Source organism: Eupeodes corollae, chromosome 1 (genome assembly GCF_945859685.1).
Source record: "Eupeodes corollae chromosome 1, idEupCoro1.1, whole genome shotgun sequence".
In the NCBI taxonomy this organism is placed as follows: Eukaryota; Metazoa; Arthropoda; class Insecta; order Diptera; family Syrphidae; genus Eupeodes; species Eupeodes corollae.
The window spans coordinates 219242367-219262152 of NC_079147.1; the positions used below are offsets into that span (position 1 = coordinate 219242367).

At 35.3% G+C, this 19786-nt stretch overlaps 1 protein-coding gene across 5 annotated transcripts in view; it reads right to left on the reverse strand.

Moving 5' to 3' along the window:
- Positions 1 to 19786, reverse strand: part of LOC129943401 (optomotor-blind protein-like) — a 164673-nt gene that overhangs the window by 14211 nt on the left and 130676 nt on the right. The gene's annotated exons all lie outside the window — the stretch shown is intronic.

Sequence of the window (19786 nt, forward strand, 5' to 3'; positions counted from 1 at the left end):
ATAATAATAAAGCCCCCTCTTTATAAAACTAACCTGCCTATCAATGTCATATGATGAAGCAATTCAAACTTGAATTTAACAAAATAAAATATTTTGCAAAAAAGAAATAACCCCCCGTGGGGATAGAGCGCGGACCACCCACATTTAACCGACTTTTTCTTATTTTATAGCAAAATATACGCTTTTGTTTGTTCGTCTTTGCGGAGGGGCTGACGTTAACGTGATTAACATCATAAATAAGTTTCAAAATTACACCCATTTCCAGTTATTTATCACTTAATTATCCTTTATTTTGGATCTGACAAGAGGTTGAATAAGAAGGCGAGATAGCGAACATGCAAGCGACCAAACGAGCGAGGGAGAAGGAGGTAGTTGAACGAGATTTTATCACTGGGAATAATTAACGAATCGGACCGGACCGCTTTTTGTTTTATTTTGTTCCTTTTTTGAGGTTGCATTTGATTTTTGTATTTAATTTTATTTTTAGTGTCCCTCTGGGTGACGATGACGATGATGATGACGGTCGGTGTGGTGGTTCTTGAGAACCTTGTTAATCTTGTTTTACGGTAATTAGTGGAAGTCTTTTCTTGTATACCTTGGGGTATGTATAAAATGTATCTAGATTCAATACCTGATGTGTGTGAGGTTTTATGCGTTGTGTCGTCGTGAAAGTCTTTAGTCTAGTCTCTCGAGACAGAAGAAGTCACAGGCCTCAACACTGATATCTCGTTTAATCTTTTTAATTGGTGATAAAGACCTCTGAAGAGGCGGCCGATGAAATTATAATTCGTTTTTTTTTTTGTTTAAAATTCAATTATGTATAAAATATATTAGAAACTTTTTTTTTCTCTGGGCTTCAGACCTCACACATTCAATTTTTTCTTTAAATCCTGTTGAATGGCCATTATTTGTCTTCGATACTTTTCGATTAAAACGCCTTTTTCTTTGTTTTTTTTTTATTTTAGTTTTGAGAATGAACAATCTGCATGAGTCTTCATGAGTTAATCACCTTCATTAAGAAGCGAGAAGTATCCGTCGTCGTTTAGGAAAAAGGTTGTGATTAATTTTTAGCGTTTCAGATTCAGGGTTACTCAAATCGACTCACGATGTCGATTATGACCAAACAACAAAAGTATGAAACAAAAAATTATAGATTTGATTCTGAGTTTTGACCTGCAAAATAAACTTCGATCAAGATTTACAGAAAAAGGATGTCAACGTGAGAAATAGAGGACAAAAAGGCTAATGTCTTGGTTCGAAATTAATTTGCTTCTTTTAGCTAAAAACAAACAAAAATACTATGAGTTCGGTTTTCAATTTTGCTGCCCATCAACACCGCGCAGATAGAATCTGGAAGTGCGAGAATGTATATACAAGCATATACAAAGCTTGAGAGTTCTCTGAGCTTCTGATATGGCATGGCGCTATTAGGGAGGTCTCTGATGCCTGATTTGTGTGTTTTTTGGTGTCATGGGAATAAATTGCTGCGCGATCCGATTATTTTTTGTTTTGTATCTGTATACAATTTTGCACTTCAGGGAATTCTGCAAAAGCGTGATGGTGTAGACAACGACAGTGAACTAATAGCGTAATTAGAAAGATCACAAAACGATTAATTAAAATAGATTCAACTTGAGGTTCGTATGGCGCTGCCATAGCCATCGACGGCGTAGACGTGCTAAACGGCGGTAGGTATATGGGTGACTCAAAGTGGTTTATTTCTTCGAAGAAGTAAACTTCTGGGCCTTATTTTGTTGTTTCTTTAGAAGTGCGGTCTGGGACAATACAATATTTCATCGTGCGAATAAATTGTGTGAAAACAGAGGAGAATTTTGTAAAAATTATGAAGAACTTGTTGAGAATATCGAGTTCTTTCCGACAAATTATTATAAGCCACAAAATAAATTGTATCGTAAGCAACAAATCAAAAGCTTACTGCTGGCCCATGAAACCACTTATACTTTAAATCAATATTGGACATTTTTGATTGTGCTTAATCTAAGATATGACACATGATAGTTCAAGGCTTCATGCGTTACTTGCATATTTTACTATTTTAGTTTTCTTTTTTGTTGGAAACGTCGCATACGATAAAATGGCGGAAAGGGCTCGAAATCTACAACGAACGTCCTAGTTAAAGGCTTCAGTGAGGCAAGCATTGCTTCCATTGGCGTTATGAATTGCGGTTGAATAACGAAAATGTACTGTTTCCATTTATTCAAGTTCTGATAAAAAACTACTACCAATGTATAATGTCAGTTCTTAAAAGCTCTTTATTAGTATACGAGTCAGTCTTTTTAACACTTCTTCCCAGCAGTATTTTTTTAACGGGAATGATTTATTTTCATGCTTAGTTATGGGCAATTATATCAATCCTAATTTATTTTTGCAGAGGGCACCCAAAAGCAAAGAAACACCACTACCAAAAAACCCATTCAATATTCATTCAAGACATTCGTCGCCGCCGCCCGCCGCCGCCGCTGCGCCGTCACAACCATTGAACTGCTGGAGCATTCTCATATTCTTAAGGTTCATCAGACATTCGCCCTAAAAACAAAAATTCTCACAGTCATCAAGGAGATGGTTTAACGTTAAACACCATAGGAAGAAATTTTACGATTATTACGATTCATCTCCGACAGATAAACTCACAGGCACCTTATACCAAAAAACAAAACAAAAATTATGCATAAAACAAAATTTATAGACATTAACCCGTCTGCTAGATCGTTAAAACGAATCAAATCACGAACGGTATACAAAATTTTAACTTGCTATCGAATAAGATCGAAAATAAACAGATACTTGATACAGTGACCCTTAAAAACAAAAAAAAAACTAATTTTAGGGCCGACAATATAAACACCATCTTGACGATGATGATAGACGAACGAACGGTGGCGGCAGTGTGGCGCTTGGTCAGTGCTGAATTTAAAATTGAGGAAAATAGTAAACTGTATTGGGAACTTGTGGTTGCCCCTTTTGAGGGCTCCTTAAAATTTAGGTCAGAATTGTTTTTCTAGACGTATTTGTAAAGTTTAAATATAAGCTTCTATGGTAGAAGTTAAGCTTAGTCCACACTAATGGTACATCTTACAATTTGACAACTTTGTCAGTGAAAAACATGCTTAATGTCATACAACTTTGTAGACCTATAATAAACTGTCAGAAAATTTGTCAGGCAGTTCATTAAAAGATAATCGTGTGCCAAATAATTGTAATAAAAATGACGCTAGCTGTCAATACTATAGTCTTATAATTAATTTCCTGAAAAGGAATCGTGTATTTTATAAATGTCAATTTGTATGGTTTTCTGACGTTTCTGACAGTAAACAAATTGCCAGAAGTACCTTTTTTACACCATCAAATTTTTTTGAGACACGATTGATCAAAAACCAAACAATCTTTTGGTAGATATTTAGCCACATAGATGACAGTAAATTGTCAGCAAACCTTTGACAACAAATTGTTTAAAAAACTGGTAGATTTTCAATTAATAGTGTAAACATGCAACTTACATAATTGTCAGACATTGTAGGGTTTGGCGGTCATGTTATTAAGTTTCTAACAAACTAGTTCTCCTATAAAATAGTTTGAATGATAGTAAAATAAAAACAAAACTTATTTAATAAAAGATTTTGTTGAAATCTAAATCAAATTTGTAAAACTTTTTAAATTAGTTTTTAAGAAACTCAAGAACATTGCCTCAAAAGTTTTATTAATTAAAACAAAATTGGAGTTGCAAAAAGATTTCGTGCAGAATTCTTAAATATTGCATAGGGATACGTCCTGGGATTTTTATATTTAATTTTTGGGAGTTAAGGTGCCAGTTATAACTATCATTGGTTTTCATCATTGAAAACAAACATTGGAATTTTTTGACAGGTCGTTTACAGCTATCATTCAAAATTTCTGTCATTGAAAAATTTTTCCTGATTGAAAGCCACCGAAAAAATGTTACTGTCATTAGAATTGTGTGAAATTGAGACACAAATCAGCGGAACGATTCGTTTCACTTTTGAAAATAAGAGTATCAGCTGTTCAGGAAAATGAATTTCAGTCCGAAAAATATAAAAATAAATGTCCAATTTTTTGTGATTTCCGATCGATTTGGATATAATTTTCATTTCTAATCAAGGGGAAACACCGTCAAATGTCGATTAAAATTTTTTTCGGGATCAATTTCAATGATAGCTATAACTTGCGCCTAAAAACTTATCAATATTAATACTGTTTCCCCCAACAATACAGGCCTTTACCGATATTACATTACAAGTCCGTCCATGCGTGAGGGATCTTGAATCAAGAACAAGAATTATTAAAACAATAAAGCATTTTTATTAGTTGACCATTTATAGACAATATAGGCTCCAATTATGAACAGGCTTAGAAGTAACCAACAACGTGACAAGAAAAGGGCACTTTACACTCAAAAGGTATACAACAGCTTTCGGTAGTGTGGTTTATTCCTAATTACAATTACTCTTTCGATATACATAAAGATGGGGTCTGGTGCCTGGTCTAGCCGATAACCAAAATTTCCTTTCTTTTGTTTATACATATAGGCGCGAATGGGTTACCAAAGCTGGAAGACTGTCTGATGAGGATGACCAACCGACCAAAAACCACGACGACGACGACAAGAACGACGTGCGATGATAAAATGATTTAATTTTGTTTGATTTTAGAAGATCTCAGCCAAGAGATTTTTCTTTTATTTCGTCTTGGTAATTTATTTTGTCGAGTAATTAGTTTTAATAGACAGACAGCAGCCTTGATTATTTATTGTGAAAAGGGGGAGGGCAAACGGGCATTTCACAATTCGTTAAAGTTGCTGTTGATGGACTGACACACATTGGCTTTCTTCCACTCTTATGGCTTGGACAACAACCTATACCCGTAACCATACCTTATACTACCTGTTGAGTTGGCGTGGCAGCACTCATCTAAATGCCATGGTTGCTGCTACTCACCGATGATTGATGATGTATTAACTTTGTTTTCTGCGTGTGCACACCTCCTCCTTTTGGACGTATTATTAGGAGAAGAATATAGGATTTTTATATATATTTTTTTTCCATTTTATTATAGCGAATATATGTATCTTTGTGTAGGAAGGTTTAAACTCGAATAAGAGAGATCACTTGTTGATTTGTCTTAATTTGTAGAAGACAGCTTTAGAAAAAGAAAAGTTGTTACAGTGTTATAACTCAGGCTCCTGGCTTTTGCTTAGACTTATGCCTGCTTACCTATGCGAGTATACATAGTGCAGCAATACGGCTACATCATCACATCACCATCACCATCACCAGACATCAGAAACTCTACTTTGGGAATTATTACTAAAGGAATTAATAAATCACATGGCACTTATGCGTATTGCTTCGGGCTCTTATGGGTTGTTTCATATTTTCTTCAATTTTTTTTGTATCCTCATTTGGTAATGTCTGAGTTGTTTGTGATGGGTTGGGTATTTGGCGCCAGCAGGGAGGATTCTAATGATTGGTCTGGAATCGGAGATAAAGTCAGGCAATCGGAATTTGGCTAACGAGGTGATGAAGAATGAGTATGGGTATGAAGTTGGAACAAGAACAACAACAAAAGAAGACAAATAAATTAAGAAATAGGAAAAAAAAGAAGACATATTTATTGATTTTGTATATAGGTCTTGAAAGTAAGGGCTTGTAGAATTGTAGAGTACTAAAGTACCTTTAGTACTTTTTATTTCAAAGCTTGGAAAACATCACCATAAAATGAAAATTGTTAAGGAGGATGTGTTGTAGTAGGACTTCTTTACCGGAGATCTGAAGTTCAATGCTAGGTCATGCACCTCAAACTTATGGCACATGTCGCGAAAAATGGGATTCAAAGTCTTCAGAATAAAGAGTTCGGCCCTCCTATTTCCGAGATGTTGAGCTACCAGGACGGACGTGACACCCCTTGAGAGGGTTTGTCTTTTTTCATAAAACTTTACATTTAACAGAGCTAATTTCAATCATTTCAGGAATGGAGGAGACTTACAGCATTTGTCAATCCTTCCCAAGAGAAATTACCCGTGAAAAAACTTTAAGGTGGCACAGGCCTGGAAGAACCTAAAACCTCTTGAATTAGATCAGCAATTTTTGCAGATATATTGTCCACTCTCTGAGATTGTTGGTTTTCAAAATTGAAAGAAAAGACAAAGTTACCAAATTATAAAAACAATTTAATACTGTGCACATTTGGCAACCCTACATAGTCATGCATTATATTGTATTACTGTCGTTGTGTGAATTATCTCCCTCTCTCCTCCTGTCCTGTCATAACTCATACGTCAAACAGATAACACTTAAGAGGCTGAAGCAACACGCATCCCGTAAAAACTGCAATATCTGCCATCAAACTGCAATAAGGGCCGATGTCATTGTGCGTCTATTAAACGAAGATACAAGCATAAATGTAGGTAAGAATGTTGATGGCATAGGTATAATGGTGGATATACCAAACATACCAAGAAAACCGCGAATGTCGCAGCAAAAGAGTGTCGATGGAAAAGATACTACGTGGCGAACATAAGACCGAAAGCGGAGAACACTCGCCACCACCCATGTTATTGTGACAACCACACGTTATTTATCAACAACAATAAAACAAAAAAAAAAAACTGCGTGAAAAATAAAATAAATATGAAGGATCTCAGGTGTATGTGGGCCTTTAGCCCAGCTGCTTGGCTGCTACAGTGAGTGTTGCACAATATACTGTACAGTGTACATGCATATAATATCTCAAAATGCTATCTTCTTCAATTGCTTTCATTTTAATTTGGTTTCGCCCCACATGGGGCTGTTTCTGTTTCTTGGAAGAGATGTGTGGTGTGCAAACTGGCAAATCTTAAACCACACATCACTATACACAGCAACACAACACAACACAACACCCCGCCCCATGTAGAGCGTCAGCGTTGCGTTGTCGACACTGCATAAAATTATGAGTGTTTTGTCATCCCACACGCTCAGCGACAGCGGACTCAGCATCGAAAATAATTTAATCTGCAACACATTTACACGACAAGACATTCTACATAGATTTATAAATTGCATACAATGATTTTTTGTTCAAATTGCGATGATGATGATGATGATGATGATGAGGAAAAAGATTATCTCGCTAATGCAAGGACGTATTAACCTATAGGTTTAACGCAGTTATGGTTAGGCATGGACGGGCCTCGCACATCACAGATGAACCCACATTTACTGATACTACATACATTTATTCGGACATGGATCGATGTAGTTGATTTGTCGGACAGATTATGCCCCAAAGATGTCAGTTTTAAAAGACTTTACTCTAATGTAATAGTCAACAACGACGTCAAGAGCCAATTTTGATCGAACAGAAACCTAATGACACTCATAATAAATCTCCTGGCCAATAAGCAACGGAAATGGAAGAGTCGCTGATCATTTGACAGGAAGGTTAGTTCGATTTGACAAACATTAAAAAAATCGATTTTATACTCAGTGGAAACACAGCTTCAAGGCTTGATACGAGTATTATTCCATGATTATTATGATCTACTACCATACTTCGGGTAAAATTATTAGAAAATCTACTACTTTTAATAGTGAAATAAGCGGTCAGCACAGCGCAATTTTAGAGGGTAGCTTAAACGGCCTGTATATGTCAGTTTTCAGAACAACATCAGAAATAGAAGAATTGTTTTTTTTTCACATTTTCAGTTGAACGATCAGTTAATAAATGAAAATGGTGGAAGGTTATACCGTTTGTTTTATAAGACGTTTGGTTTCTAATCTGGAAATGCTTTTTTTAGAGTCTTTTTGACAGCTGTCACTTGATTTATGATCAGTTTGGTTTGCTCCTCAACAACGTTTGCAAATTGTTCAAATTTATTACAAAAACATTTGCATCGCGATCAATCAATTTATTAAAGCACACTTTTATTGAGCGCATTTTCTCACGTCGCGTCCTAGGTCTATGCCGCGGTTTCGAAGATTGTGCGATATAATGCCACTGTATATTTTTGGTGGTGTTATGTGCAGTCAGTTGTTTACGTAGATAAGCAAAAGACGACCGACTATTTACGCTTTGAAAGGGAATATTATAGTACAACCACGATTGCTCTGCTCCAAAAAGTGGTTCAGAAGTGGACCACTCGATTGGAATTGAGGGGGCACAGGCCAGCCTCGGCGGTCAATTGCATCTTTATAATATAATAGAAAGGCCATTTTGATTTTTTTGAAACACCAAAAATTTGAAAATTAAACTGGCAACACTCTTTGAAATGACAATTAATTTGACAGTCAGCTGAATTGCAATTTATTCTAAGCGAATTCGATAAAGACTACCAACATAAACAGAAGTTTTCACCGATCTTACCGATGTGATCACCCATAAACCATGATTTTTGCGAATTTGAAACGCATGTCAAATTGGTATCAACTTACTTAGTACTACACACACAATTGTTCTTAATCGATATAGACTCAATGATCTTCAACTTATTTTTTTTGTTCCTTAGCCACACGACGAAAAGACAAAATAGTTTCTAGGTTTATCATGGGAGCAAATCACACTTCTTTTAATTTATTAGTTTTTCTCGCTTTGACATGATTTTCAAACCGCAAAACAGCAAAACGCACACAATAAATCGACCAGAATGAGATATTTGACGTTGCCATGTCATTCGTCGTTTGTCGCCCTGCGTCCCCGTTGTCAGTAGCAATGAAACATTAAAAAATACGTGTCTACCTCACCGAACGAAAACACTGCACCGCCCGCCGGACGCGCCGACACCGAACCGTTCCATTGGGACAGCGCATTTATTGCAAGATTGCAACTTCTAAATTTGCGCGCACTTGAAGAGTTTTAAACACCTTAGATATTGTATACCGCTTATTGTGTTGCGAAAAGTTCTTCCAATTGATTTTCGAACGAAGGAAGAAAAAACAAAATCACACATCATTCAGGAATCGTTGAAATTATGTGACAATATTTTAACGATGGCAATGTATCAATTGACATTGCTTTGCTTAGCTTTAGAACAAGGGCTTGACGGTCGTCCTCACGTGCAATTTACTTTCAAGCATTTAATGGTTCTTGTTCTTGATGTCGATGTTGATGTTGTTATTGTTTGCGTTTTGTTGCGATGGTATATCGAATACAAAAGTCATTTCGATCAGCAAAATGGCTGAAGTGTTTGTGTTTTATCTACCTTCTACCTTTTGCCTTCTGTCATTGCCTTGGTCTTCTTTTTGTCTTTTAGTGTAAGTTTTTTCTACCATTTTTCTTGTTGTCATTTTTACTCATCGTCACATTGCGTATTAAGGTTGCAGAGCTCGTAAAATGCGTGTAGCTTTAGTAAGTGAGTGAGTGACTGACGTGTAAATTTGCAGAGTCCGATGCAGGGTTGCCTATTTACTACTATTTAATACACTTTAATTATTATATAGTTTTTGTAAGCGTTTTTCTTTTTTAGTTCAGAGTAGAGCAGAGTTTCTTTTTTAACGTTTAGAGCTTTATATTCGTTTTTTTTTTATTCTGAAAGTGTTTTGAACTTGTTTAGAGCACTCTATAAGCTCAGAATAAAATAATTTAGCAGATCGAGTTGAACATAATCAATTGACAGGTGAAATTTAAAACTGTTTAGATGTGCTTCAAAAATGATTCTGAGCGTTTAGTACACACACAGCATGTTCAGCGCATTTTTGCATCTCTGTCCGATATGTTCGGACTCTATTCAAAACTCTAACAGCTGTAATATATTTCAATTTGTTAATTGCTAACTTCTAGTTGATAATTTGGTATTATGACAATCGATTGTTTTAACCCCATTGTAAATAAAGATCAAAATTTCATTGTGAACAATAATCAAAATACAATTGTGAATGAGTTTTTATTTGACGTTTCTTATTATCTGTCCGAGGTTTTCGTTTTGTAGTTTAAGAAGATAGTTTTGGTTTGATAATGTGAATTGTTCTTAAACAAAATAAGCTTTTTTATTTAAAATATGTTGATTATTTAGAAATAGATTTGCAAGCAATAGAAACCAAGTTAAAGGATTGGTTGAATAACACTTTTCATTTCGGACAAACGTACCTTTCTAGAAACGAATTCAAAACGATTGATATCGTTTGTTGTGCTATACCAATGCTAAAGCGACTGATAACGCTGATGCTAGTTTGAGTACATTGGGGATGGATTGTTAACTTTTTAAGGGTTTTAATTTATCTTCAATATTTGTCAGTACTTCTACGAAATTTTGTATGAATTTGGAACCAGTACTACATCAAGTGCTTTAAAAATAAAATGTTAAAAGTGCATAGGCTACACATTTTAGTCCAAATCCAGTCGGTTTCAAGCATTTCGGACAAGCTAGATTTGACCTTCTTCCTTATCGTAATTGATTTCGAAAAACGATTCTACCGGAGAAATTCCTTTTTCAGTCGTATTTTAAAATAAAAACCAGAAAATAACTTTTATGAGTTTTGTTTTAAGCATAAAGTCTGTATATTTGACATCTATGTTAGGCAAGAATTGTTGGTTATAGAAAACATCAACATTTTTGACAACCTTAATACAAAGTATACCAATAATTCTATTGATATATTCACAATAGACCTTGTTGATACTTGTCAAAAACTATCAAGTATCGTGTAATTTGATAATCATAATAAAGCTGTAACCTCATCAAGAAAAACGTCTTGTTATATTAATTAAGGTTCAATTACAGTTGAAATGGTTGTTTGGTTGGCTTAGTTCAAAATAATTAAGTTTACCACTACATTTTTAAGGCAGTGTTTTCAGCAGATTAATGGATTCAAACATGGCTGAATAAAAAGAAATACGAAAGTCTAAAATTAAGCTCTGCATATCAAATTGTTCTTTTGCAACTAGCCAACAAATTCAAGCTTCGCACCTAAGTTGAATGTAAAGCTATTTGTAAGCCGGCTATTATAGGAAATTACCAATTGTGAATTATGTTCAAAATGTTGTTTGTTAACTGTCAAATTAAATGTCACTAAAAACTAAGTTTATATAGAGTATAGTCTTGCGCAATTTGCCAGAACTATTGTGGATTGAAGTGAATAAAATATAGTCGAGATTCAAACTTATTTAAAGATCTCACACTTAAAACTATTCCTTAAGTCAAAATAGAAAGTCTGGTCACCCTGTATGAGTACTCACTATATAGCAAGGTGTTGAATGTAGTGTAAGGTCTTTACAATGAGAGTCGTCTGTATAGGCACATAAGTGATGTGGTCAGGTCAGTGCTGCGTATAATAATTAAACTCGGTATTCTTGAGACACCTGATGGAATGTTGAACAAATGTTTTAAAAGTGTTCGTTTGTTTCTGTTTTTATTTTCATTTTTTCTTGTGTAGTTATTGTGTGTTTACTTCCAAAGGTAAATAATTTGAAAGCGAGAAGATACATCTTGACAACAATTCAGACCAACCTTCCCTTAAGAACGAATGTTGGAACAATCGAATCGAATACTGTGAATTTAATTGTCATTCAAGAAATGCTATAGGTAATGATATTTTTATGACAGGATCATAATAATATTATCATGCTGATGAATGATGATAATGGTACCGGTTGTTGTTGTTGTTATCATCAACTTTAATATTATATATGAAGGTACAGCTCGGAGCAATCGAAGTCGAGGCATCATAGGAAGGTACACAAGTTGTATAGGTATGAGATTGTTGATTGTTGTGAGGCCCATCAGCGCAGAACGCCTTTGTGTGTTCACAATGCAATATGTACGCGATTCCAAACAAGGATCGTTAATGTTTATTGGTCAATAAGTTTAAGTTAAGTGTAATCAATACATATGGTCAGACAACAGAGCTGGGTTTTATGTCTTCTTGGGCATCATCAGAGCTGTCATTTAAGTATAGTATAGGTACCATCAGCAGCGCATTGTGTCTGCCTATATATACAAAACACATAAGACGTGTTGTACATATACTTTTGCTTGTTGCTTGGGATTTATGATGTATTTTACCAACGCTGAAGAAGGCAATAGTTTAAGAGGAAGACTTATTCTGCATAAAATACTTCTCGGAAGCTGTTGTGTGGAAATAAATGTCTATTTCACTCAAAGCTAAATAATTTCGAGAAATAAAACGCGAAATGTATTGTTTATTGTTTACACGAGAGAGATCACTGATTTTGGAGGAAACGCTTTAAGCAGAAACAAATTTTCTTATAGGTATTGATTTTAAGATATTAGGGTTGACACTGTGGACCTCCAGGGAATTGACTTCTTTTGACAGAATAATGAATTTTTAAGTCTTAGTTTTCATAGTAACTAATTTTGTAATTTTATAGGATGCTGACTTGAACAACATCTTTTATGAAGAATTTTCTTGTTTGACATAATTCCCGCACATTTAGACCTTTCTTCAAATTGTTTATCACTTTTTTATAAATTGCAAGTAGCATTAACTTATGGGATTGATGTTAATGCTCGTAATTGAACTGAATCAAATCCATCTAACATTCCATCATTGAAGCTGACTCCTTGTTTGACTTTAAGTATAGGCTTATAAAATGATTAAAAATTGGAAAATGGTGTGAATTGTTGCGAAAAAAAGATTTGAGGCAGAAAATGTTCGAAAAGTGATGAAACATAATTATATTTCATTACTGTTATATTTTCGGAATGTAACGTTTACGGGTTATTGGTAATTAAAACGCTGCTTTTAATATCCAAACTAATGTATTTATCGATGAATAAAGTTGGCGAATGTTACAGAAAAGATGAGATACTTTCTTGGAACAAATTTTAAGAAAACTTTTTTAGTAATTTTTATCAACAATAAAATGATTACCATATTTTTTTAATGTTATGTTTAACTTTTTGTCATTTCTCAAAAATTAGAAAAATACTGTTTCCATTTGATGAACATAATGAAGGCTAATACATTTTTGAATGAAGAATCTTACAGGAGACCAGAAAGTCATGATATCATAAAAACTCTTTCTCATTTTCATGGGATAAATATTTCGGCTTACGCATTAATTTGACTCTCTTAACTCTTAGAAATATTTCTTAACTAACTTTGAATACCTGGTTGGTACCCTTAGTAGACAACACAAAACTACCTGATAAATTATTTTAAATACATTCATTGTCATTCACATAAATACAATTAAGGATTCATTATCTTATAAATTACATTTTATAAATTTCAAAATATCTTTATCAACACTCACATTATTAAATGATGTAGAATGCATTTCATAAAGTGTATCACTGTTGGTGGTTCGATGGTTTTGAATGTTCAAAGCGCATGAATTTTATCTACGCTTTCCGCTTTAATTGTCATTATTTGTCTACCCACTCACATCTTACAAGTTCCACTTGACCCTTACTCACTCAATAAAAATACAACAAACGGTCTGATCTTAGTATCGGCTTACCTTATACCTACCTCATTTAAGTTACATCGACCAATCTAATACTCTATTAAATATTCAAAAACATATATCTTACACATTTTCGATATGTCCTAATGAATATAAGTCGAAAAGGTTTCCTTTGAACCAAAAAAAAAAAAAACACACACAGGCAGCTACAGCACCAGCAGTAGAAATAAAGGTTCAATAGAAAACCATAAATTAGACAAAAAACAATGCCGATGGTGATCCATTAAAATAGATTAAAAACTTTACTGCTACTGTACACAATCTAATCCCAGGCTCATTTATTGATTTTCCAATTGTCTCACAATGCAAATTAGCAATTATAGACACACACAGATCACCCAAAGCTCCTAAAACGACTGGTTTAAGAGTAGACCTAGCTCTTCCGGGCAAATGTAAACAGGGGCGGATTTAGAAAGTTAAAGTTTAAGTTTGAGTTTTAAACAAGATTTTGTATTTATGTCTCATTAATGTAAACCAAATGCCCTTAAGTGGTTTCACAAAAAGGGGGCCCTTTTAAATTGGTTCAAAACATATCGTTTTTTGTATGAGAGCCTATAAAGTTTTGAGAAAATTTTAATTTATTGAATTCAAAACTTTATTATGAGCGGAATTAATAGCCCCTACAAATGGTTGGCCCTAACATCTGTGACAGTATTAATCCGCTCTTGGAAAGACTTTTGTTTAATTTGTTATAGGTTTAAGATAATTTATTCTTATGCATTGATTGGAAAAGTATATATTTCTTTTTATAGAACACAACTTAAAAAAAAAGTATCTAACACTGAAAGGGGACACTTGGGTGGCAAATGATTTTAATTTATCACAAAAACATATCAAAATCAAAAGAAAAGAGACAAACAACAAAAGAAAAACAAATCTGTGGTGTTGATGAGGTTTACTTGGCGGCGGCAGCTTCTTAATGCCTGTAATCTCCAAACTATATAATACCTTCAAACTTATATGGTATGAATGACGTCGCAGCGACAGCGGCGGCGGTGGCGCAGAATGTTTAGCATAATTTTGTAATTAACGAAATGTCTTTGTTTTTATATAACGAAAAATAGTAAGGAAGAAAAATTTTAAGTTTATTATCAATGGAATTTGAATATTTATAAATAACCAATGACAACAAATAGAGAGAGAGTTAGTCTGTGGGATGTTAAATGTTATACGTACGACTCATACCGTTTTTAAGAGGATTTTGTGTGAGAAATTTCTTGACCGTTTTTTGTTTTTCTTTCAGGGGGGCCTTCGAACGGCAGATTAAAAACATTTTATAGTTTTCAACAAAGATTTGTAGATAAATGAACCAATTTGAAGTTTTGGTTATAATTGAGTAAAGATACATATAGAACAAGTTGCTTTTTGTATCATACATACAATTTGCATTGTGACCAAATCAATTAAAAGATGACAAACTACAATCATGTCATTACTCAGAGAGGTCTTTAAAGTCAAAACTTATGAAAATTAGTGTATTCATTTGTTGCGGAAGTTCTGATGAGTTTTATTTATTCGAAACTTCTTGACAAACGGAAGAGTATAGGTCGGAGACGGGTTGAAATTCTTTATTTCCAAATTCTAAACGTTCGAAATTCGGAAGCGCCTTGAATACAAGGCTACAATGACGAAAATGGAAAAATCATAATAGAACATAAGTCGATACTAAGGATATGGAAGTACCACTTCTGCAGATAGTATAATGGAGACAACGAAACAAAATCCGCTATCGGGAAGGATGATCCATTCAATATAGATTACCAAAGCAAACAACCCCGTCTTCCCGACTTAGACGAAGTAAAGATTGATAAGCCTAAATGCCGAGCTCTTCAAAGCAGCTGAAGATAATTTGGTTAGGAGCATGCACCATGATAATGAGAAAAGGTGACCCTTTAAACTGCACGATTTATAGAGGAATCAGTCCACTTAACGACTTTTATACAGAATCTTCTCTGCCTTAATATGTCAACGTCTAAAGCCCATCGTCAACAACTTTACTAGAGTGGTTTAAAACCAGGAAAGTCTACAGTCGACCAAATATATACATTACGGAAGATTCTGGAAAAAACCCAAGAACATTAAATCGACACCCAAAATCTTGCCATCGATTTCAAGGCCGCGTATGACAGCATCTACAGGGACGAGCTGTATAGAGAGATGTCAAGTTTTGGCAGCTCTGCCAAACTCGTCCTCTTTATAAACCTTTAGACATGGTGGAACTCTGTCACGTGATTTCTTTAGCATCGTCCTAAAAGAACAGTGCAGAGCTCTCGCTTCGACAATAGAGGCATTATCTGTCTGTCTGTCCAATTATTCTCATAAGCTGATCATATTGATATAATCGGAAGAACTCAGCGTTATGTCAATTGGGCTTCTGTGATCAAAGTGTCGCTATATAATACCCTTATTATCCACGAATTGCTATGGGTGCAAAAGCATGGACAATGATTAAAGCGGATCAAAGATTCTTGAGCCGTTTCGACAGAAAAGTTTTTCACCTGGTCTAAGGTCGCGTATGCATGGATGGTGAGTGGAGGAGAAGACGAAACGACGAAACATAGCCAAAATGATAAAAGTCTAACGAATGGCTGGGTTACGTAGAAGGCATGGAAATCATTTTTCCGGCCCGAAGTCTTCGAATCCACCCCCACAGGGCGGCGCCAGACAGAGGAAGGCCACGGATCAGGTGGTTGGAACAAGTGGAAATTAACATTACCCAACCTAAAGTGAATCTAGCTTAGGACCGATTTGGTTTGTTGGTTGTGGCCCTAGTTCACACTTAACTGTAAGTAATTAAGAAAGAACGATATTTCTTTTTCGGCCATTTTACTATAAAGAACCCTAATATTCCCAAACTCTAAACAGAAATTGAGAACTTTTGCTGAAGAAATTAATAGGTATAGCTCCAAAACTCCAAATTTCTTCAGTAAATATGTTCAGCTGTTCTGATTCTTAAGGGCCCATTGTTACTTAATATAAAAAAAACACAATAAAACCCTCAACTGAAAAAGTAAAAACAAAAAGTTGTTTAAGTTTCTCGAGGAACTTGTAAGATCATTTGAAGTTTCGTTAGAGTTGTCCTTGACTTGAAATAAATCGACCCGAATAAACGTAAAATGTTAACCAGTCAGCGTAATAAATTTGTTGATCCCAAAAATATAAAACGAAAAGCTAAAGTCTGATGGCCAAGGAATAATTCTAGAGTCCCGTATAATACCACACAGCAGTTAACTAAGTGATTCTTAAAATTATTCTTCCAGCAGCGGCGCAACGGTTTTTAAAGCTCGAGTTGATGTCGCAAATTCAATAATGGCGCTGTGATTGCGGATACAACAGGTATGCAAAATTATCAGCTGTATGCGGGATTAAGCACCGAACGTCGTCGTTGTCGTGGTCGCGGTCGGCGATGAGCGCGACTTTATAGAGGAAGTGTAGGCGGAAGGGAAAAAACAAATAAAAATACAAAAAACAACCCAAATGCAACACAAAAACAATCTCTTAATGGTTCGCCTCCGAACATGAAAAAATACTCAAGGTGTTATCGATTTATGTTCGAATCCAGCGGCTACCGGGCGCTTTCTGTCGCTTCATCATCATCATCATCAACATCAAGAGCGGAGCATTTGAGGTGAAGGACGAAGACATCACCGAGCGACCGAACGGACGGAAGCCTTCGATTACACATCATTACCGCAGTCAAACAGGAGCAACACCAGCAACAGTGGCAAAGGCAGAGCACCGGCATGCAGCACCAGCAACAGCAACAGCATCGTCAGCGGCTTCGGCAGCAAGATCAGCAACAGCAGCTAATGTTATCCACTTTAAAAGTGGTGGCGGTCCAGATGACAGAGAAATAAGACCACTTGGACTGGTTGCGGTCATGTCGCTCGATCTCAAAAGGTGCTATCGAATCGAATGTGAACACCTTTATCAATGTAACTTACTTATTCTAGGTATATGTGTGGCACCGACTTCAAGGTGGCAAAAGTGGATGAGATGCAGGAGTGTTTTCAACCGACCAGCCTACCAGTGCGATGGATGGCGCGGCAGCGGCGGTGATGATGCATCTCCTTATCAGTGGAAACTCATTCCACGCAGTGACACTCAGGCAGTGTAACGATTAAAAAAGTCATTTTATGTGTGCGCCTTAGACCAGAGCAGACCTCTTAGTAAAGTCATAAGAGTGATGGCGTTGGCGACAAGGGAGCAGAAACCTACCTCGCATTCGGCCAAAAACCTCCGGCAAAGACAATCAATTCGTTTTACTAACTTCTTCTGCTTTGTATATGAGTGTACGGGTACGCGCAATCTCCCAGGTCAGAGACAAAACGCGCGATCTAAAAAAGAAGGCATTTAGCTTCTGGAAGTGACCGTATTTCCATTTCTGAATCAAATGCAGAGTGCAGGACTCCTTATTCCCGAATCCCGAGACTCCAGAGTCCGACACACACTCAGGTAAAGCTATGCTTCGTCTTATCTCGCTAAGAATTAGTTACCCTCTTCGGGCTGCGAACGATGATAATGGCGCAGCCGTAAGTGATGCGGCTTGGCTTTCAAGTTGTGTCGTCCGAAACCGCGTCCAACGACACAACACAACGACACGGCAGCACGGTAACAAGAAAAAAATGTCAAATTTCGATAAAGAAACGGAATTCACTAAACGAAATTAAATACATAATTGTGAAGTGAAGAGGAGTCTTGAGGTATCATCCTTGTACCGTGTGTATAGTGGCTGATATAGGTATAGGTAGGTGGTTGCAGGTATCATTGCCTCGCATATCAGAGACTGACCGGTTTTAAAGAAAAATTCTCGAAGAAGTGTAACGACTTCCGAATTGAAAAATGATTATAACAAAATAACAAATAGACAAACAAGTTGCTCAAGAAAAGAGGAGACAAGTAAAATAAATACTCTTAGGGAATCAGTAGCAAAGCGGTGACAATGAAGCAGTTTAAGGAACAATTGAATATATTAATTTGGAGGAGCATTAGACAAAAAACAAACTGACAGATCGGATAGGTTTTATGGGATATCAGACGGTAATCTTTTTGAAGTATATGTGTATAGAAGTTTTTGAGGAATTCATGTGGTAACGATTTTTCAAATGGATTTGATTGATAGGAATTTTTCCTGAAATTTTTAATTTTAAAATACCTGGTTCAATTTTTGACAGACAAGTACTTTCTAAGATCTAATTTTTGCAATTTAATCAAATATTTACAGGTCTGTCAAAACGTAAAATGTGACAAAATTTGATTTGTAATATTTTGACATTAAAATTTGGATATGTTTATCATTTGCTAAATCAACTGTCACATTCTGAGTTATTATAAAATTTTGAAGTACGCAAGTTAAAAAATGCGATTACGCAGAGAATTTAACAAGTTGGCGATAGGATTTAGCAAAAAAATTTAATTACAAAATGAGTGTTCTTACGTGACTTACGTTAGAAACGCGACGATTGCCATGTATGTATTTTTCATCTTTCTGAGAAATTCGGATCCAATTTTGATTTAGTTCTGAGCGCTATGAATTATTTTTGAAACACAACTGAGCACTTAGCTGTCACTATTTGACGTTCATCAATCTACTTGTCATTTTCTTCTACAGAAACGAAAACTAAACTTCAAACCTAAATAAAAATGGAAAAACTAACTATAGCAACACAGTAACCATTCAAACGCTTATGTTCAGCATTTAACTAGTTCTGCCCAGAGCGCATTCTGAACAAGCTCAGAACATGTTTAGAACGAAAAAAAGAAGCATAAAATAAAACAGAACCAACATTTTTGTTTTGACATTTAACGAAACTGAACTCGTCTAATATGTCAACAATTTGTTTTCAGGATATTCCATTTTAAAGTATAGTTAGTGTTGAACGCACCATTCACGTTCAATTTTTGAAACTGTGAAACCGGCATATTAATGTTTTATTTATGATGGGCCTCTGGCTATGGAGTTTTCTCTGTCAAGTCATTCATTTTGTCAATTAAATTCAATTCAATAAAGTGTGTGCCAAAAAAATTATTGTTATTTTAATTTCTTTAAATTTAAACTTTGACTTATTTGATTTAAAAATTATTAATAATTCCAAAACAGTTAGAGTAATATTTATCATGCAAACTGCTTTCCCCAAATAACCGTTCGGATCCGGCATACAAATTGAAGGTCCCCTCAATCGCAGACATTACTGGCACACTGGATTGTTTGAAAATTGTAAGTCTCTCTGGTTTACAAGATTTAGGTGCTTTCAGCAACAAGATAGGAACATGTTTCAGCATCAAGTGGACTTGTCAATTTTGAAATGGCAAAAAACTGTCAGATTTTGATGTTTGTCAAGTAATG